At 28.9% G+C, this 5,407-nt stretch overlaps 1 long non-coding RNA gene across 1 annotated transcript in view; it reads right to left on the bottom strand.

The window, feature by feature from the left end:
- Positions 1-4,732, bottom strand: part of LOC108367384 (uncharacterized) — a 16,204-nt gene extending 11,472 nt beyond the window's left edge. The window contains exons 1-2 of the long non-coding RNA XR_001848242.1: positions 4,536-4,732; positions 1,303-1,310 (exon numbers count right to left, since the gene is read on the bottom strand). This is a non-coding gene — a long non-coding RNA (uncharacterized LOC108367384). The remainder of the gene's footprint in view (positions 1-1,302; positions 1,311-4,535) is intronic.
- Positions 4,733-5,407: the final 675 nt, after the last annotated feature.

Genomic DNA, 5,407 nt, shown 5'->3' with positions numbered 1-5,407 from the left:
CTTTTAAAAAATTAGTAATACACACATTTTAATGATATTTATTGTTGAAATTCTCAAGCTGATAAACGTTCTCCGAATTCGGCGAAAAAGTTATTAATTTTCAACTGATTTGCAACTTTGGGTCAAGCCAAACCAGATTGTATAATTTTTATATGAAATTCTATTTCCTTAGAAAATATGGTTAAGTTTAACGATCTCAGTGTTTTATCAGTTTTGCTCAGCTACGGAAAATGTTTTTGATTGGAAGATAAAGAGCATTGTATTCAGTTTAAAAAAATAAGCAAAACTGCAACGGCATAATCAAAATCAAAATAATGTTAAAACCAATTATCAGTTTTAAAGTGCACTTTATTTTACTAATTTATCAATAGCGTTAATTAAAATAGTGGGTCGTTTATGGATATCAACGCCACCTCAGTTGGGCAACGCCACTAAAATAAAAATTTGTATTATGAATAGCAACTATAGTTAAGTGAAGAATATCGAATTTTGGGGTACTTGTAACCAAGATTTGAGTTTACACTTAGAAACAGTTAAAAAAAAAAATAAATACATTTCCTCAATCAAAATTTCCGCGGCAACTAGAATAATACACGCAGTTGCCAATATACTGACTCAGTTGCCCGCTTTCACTTTCCATCTGTAATACAATTTCAGCCGCTGGCAACGCGACTGAAGTTCGATTGCCATGCATAATCGACCCACATAAAGTCATATAATATATATAACTTTTCTTTTGCACCTTTTTCATAAAATCTAAATTACATCATGCGTTTTTAACAACTTTCTTTCAACGAATTTTTGTTTGTTTGTATTCTCTTACCATATATTGTAAGTAAAACACGAATTGGAACTATATTTAAAGCTGTATTGAGTATGCAGTCATTTGTACATGCATTGGTTTTTAATTATATAATAAGTATAGCCGTAGTCATGTCGGTATATTTTCCAATGCGACACATAAGTAACAATCCAGTTTTAAAAAGATCTATGACAGAGGATTATGCTCTATAAAATAAATACATATACACTTTTTCATTACCTTTTTGATGCACTCGTAGAACTAAGCAAATGAGGGGTGTATCTCTCAAAAGTTAGCATTCACGTCTTCGTTATCTACAAGTAATATAATGTATATGTAGCTTAAAAAAAATATTTAGAATAATTTGCCTAATTCAACTATGATGTTGTGAAGAAACAGCACTTTATACACATATAGATACATTAATCAATCAGTAATCTTTCTCCAAACAGCTAAATAAAAGCTATTTGCTACACTATAAATGTCTTCGTTTTATATACATACATACCTAAGAATTTTCACTTAACCTTAAATTAAAAAAACAAGGACAATAGTCATATGTATGTACTTAAGGTAAATAAAATATAAAGTAAAAATCAATTTTGTACGCAAACTAATTGTGAAATAACTGTATTATGTATGTGTACCCTTTGCAAGTGAGTTTTCGCTCATTTTCCAAATTTATCTAAAATAATGAAGAAAGAATATAAAATAATGAGAAGTATTTGTTGAAAACACATTCTATCCGTTGTAGCAAATTGTAATATAATTCCAAAATTTTGAGAGGCTAACCGATAGGCTTGCACAGAAATTTTTTTTGCATATTGCAATTGTCATATATACTATAAATTTGATTAAAAAAGCTATGTTATAGAGCTGTATTGTAAATGTGCTGCATAAAAATAACAGGGGGTGGTTTCGCACCCACCTAGATTTTATATACTTTACAACAATAAAATTCACTGGAGAATAATGGTTTTTAAACAGATAACCTAATAGTAAGCAAATGTGAAATCCTACAATAATGATTTTTGGTTGAAAAGCAATCTAAATATATACATATCCATACGTATGTATATGTATGTATGCACATATGCATATATATATTTTTTTTTTTTGCAAACTCAAGTTGATGGCAAAAATATTAATAAACCATTTATTGTTTGAAATATAAAAGTTTACGGATTTCTCATTGCTTATATTACTCAAACATATATTTTAGTTTTTGTTGTTTTGCTAAGTGCTATATTGAAAAATTTATGCAACTAAAATAATGAATATTATAAAAAGTGAATTATCTCAGTAGTAATATGAGAAATATGCAATAAAAATATAAAAATCTACGAAAACTATTAGATAATTGCGTCTATTCTTTGTCCAATAATAAAGATCCAATTAAATATTTGCTCAAAAAACAATAACTCTCAATAATAATCGGAAAAATAATATATACATACTCATGTATATAAATAATAATAATCGGAAATTGTTTAAAAACTATTTCATTTGCTTGTACCTCTTTGCATGTTTATGTTTGAAATATTATTTAAAAACGAAAATTTCAATGTGAGATTATTAACCGACTTCACAATAGTTATTTTTTTTTAACGGAAAGGTGTTAACCTCACAGGTGTGTCCGGTCATTGGATCATGAAGAAATTAACGATAATCTTAAATTTTTATATGAGAATTGAAGTCGGTTTTGTTTTTTGCTTAAAATTACCTGTTTTATTATATTGATATTATCTTTGTTTTCCTACGAGTCCCATATTCGAAATTCTCCTCAAAATCAATACGGCGTAATATTGATCCTTTTATTAGATTTTATCGTTAGCAACAAAAGGCAAATTTTACAGGAGAGGTGTTTTTATTTCTCCCTTAAACAGTGTAACACACGTTATTTGGATTTAAATGGGCAACAACAATATTATTAAATAGCTTCAGTGCCAAACACTTAATACTGAGAAAGTTTATAAAGGAAAGGTGTTACCTCACAGGTGGTCCCATTCTAATTTGGTTTAAATCCGATCATTAGATTGTGGTGAAACACTTTGATTTAAAGGAACGTTTTTTCGTAAACATAATTCACTTTTACTTTTATATTTTACTGTTCAATGATTTTTCAAAAATTTCCTTACTTTTTCTTCATTCATTATTTTGAGCCATGATAAATGTGTAGAACCGCTAGAGTCACTTTTAAAATTCTTGACATTTCCAAACAATTTAATTTTTAAATTTACTCACAAACTCACACACACATTTTCAGTTTTCAATCTCAAGCAACTTTCGAACAATTTCTATTTTTTATTTTCACTTTTATATGAGTTTAAAATGTTGGCAAACTTCAAAAAAAAATCATGGCCGACAAATTGAGAGAACGGTTCTACCTTGCTATGTTTTTATCATGTTTTGAGCTGTAAAAACGAAAATATTACTTTTCGGGAATAAATTAATTAATTTTGGTGTTAAATAGCTTTATTATCGATTCACAATAAGATCATGAATAGATTAACGATAATCTTAAATTTTTATATGAGAATTGAAGTCGGTTTTTTTTTTGCTTAAAAATTACTTGCTATAATACTGTTTTACGGCTACTTGAGGAGACTACGTTCTTGGAAATCTAAAGGGTTAATATTTTCATACAACAAAGATTAAAGTAACTATGTTGAAAAAAAGTGTTGCCTTGATGCTTTAATGTACTCATGGGGTGTATAAATTACCGGTATATGGCATGTGGGCGTGATTTTTGTCCGAGTATAAAAAATTTGAACCGTTACAACTGTGCCAAGCTTGGTAGAAATTGGTCTGTGAAATGCTGCTTTTGGTTTGCCAATAATGAGCAACTGATTGTCAAAATTTTATTCCTCGAATGCTTGATGTATGTATTGTAGGCAGAGTTGCCCGAATTTTTGGGTAGAACTTGAACTCTTTCACAAAAAGTAACACTGCCGCATTAATTACAGCTCCAATACACCCACACTTTTCAAACCTAGGGTTTTTGTTTTTTTTTGTTTGTTTTTGTTGTACCGTGTTATTCCCAACTACTTAATATGATCGTTATTTTGAACCTAAGTTTTTAATTTATTCTAGCATGTGTTATAGTTTAACCCTGTTGTTTTCTTTCTTACTAACGAATTTCCTTTTTTCGTTTTTAGTTTTTGCCCGCTACATTTGTGTATTACATCAATTCTTCTGCCGTTTATTAATTTTGAACATTGGTAACTTTAAATCCGCTTATAAATGCTCAACAATAATTTGGACAAGAGCATGTAAGTAGTAATTACATTTATGTTATTAATAATGGTTTTAGGGCATTATCTTTTTGTTTGAAAGACGTGTATGTAGGTTGAATATGAATACCAGAACAAGTGGCATTTTAAAAATACATGTATCTATATAAAACTCAACTAAGAAGATCATATTTTTAACGATGGCTAAATTTTTCAGAGGAAAATCGAATACAAATCTGCATATTAGTATTGTGGACAATATTTATTGGAAGTACTTATTTCAATTAAAGGCACTTTTGATTCGCCATGAAACACTTTTATGTGAAAACGTCCAACAAATTTTGCGAACAAAAGCGCGCATAAGCAAATCTGGTTTATAGTTCTATATTTTTGTATTGTTTGCTTTTCAAACTTTACTGGCACACATCGAATCTGTTGTCTTCAGTTTTGCTTTTCTACTTGTTAGCTTGCCAACGATTGCCATTGATTAACTCATACACAGAGCTGGGTCGTAATGAATCCTTTAGGAATTAAAGTTACTACCAATTACAAATTACAAGGAATTGTAATTAGGAATCAATTCCTTCAGTCCACAGAAAAGGAATCGAGTACTTTCTCAATTCCTTAAAGTAATTTCAAATGTAATTGTTTTTTTTTTTATTCCATTACAAAGAATTTCATATTGTAATTGGAATAAATTACGTGCTAGTAATGTAACTTTTTTTTCCAACTCCTTTGAAAGGAATCGAAATGTAATTGATTTATTTTTAATTCCATTACCTGGAATTGCAAGATACTTTAGTTCTTTTTAATTACTCAAAGGAATTGTAAAAGTAATCGAGAACGTGAAAGTTCATTCACGAATGTACAATGTGGAATTTTGTTGTGGTCAAAGTTAAAACGAAAGCACACATTGGATATCTTCTATGTATATCTATATATTATTTTTATATTATTAATATTACGCTTTGAATAATTGCAATATAATGTGCAGGACTCTAGGTCATTGGTCATCTGAGTCGTTTATAGTTTTGAGTGAATTCAATGATTCATTACTCGAGGTATGTACAAGGATAATCTTATTCAATCAAAATGGTGTTATTCACGCGTCAAACTCGTGTGAACCGCTTGAATATTTTTTTTTTTATATTATTCGGTATAATACCAGAACCAATGATATCGCAAAAATTTGGAGTGTTGCTAACTATTTTAAACTTTTAAACCCAATTATATTGATAAAATTATTGAAATATTACAATATGGGTATCAAGTTAAAGAGTCAAATAGACAAAAGAAATGAAATATTGCCATGTGGGTGTCAAACTAAAGAGTTTTAAGAAGGCTTACTGCCGAAAATATGTTTGAGGAAGGT

This window comes from Rhagoletis zephyria, unplaced genomic scaffold, assembly GCF_001687245.7.
Source record: "Rhagoletis zephyria isolate East Lansing unplaced genomic scaffold, Rhagoletis_zephyria_1.1 Rzeph_scaffold_02661, whole genome shotgun sequence".
Lineage (NCBI taxonomy): Eukaryota > Metazoa > Arthropoda > Insecta > Diptera > Tephritidae > Rhagoletis > Rhagoletis zephyria.
This window is presented reverse-complemented; position numbering and strand designations above follow the sequence as displayed.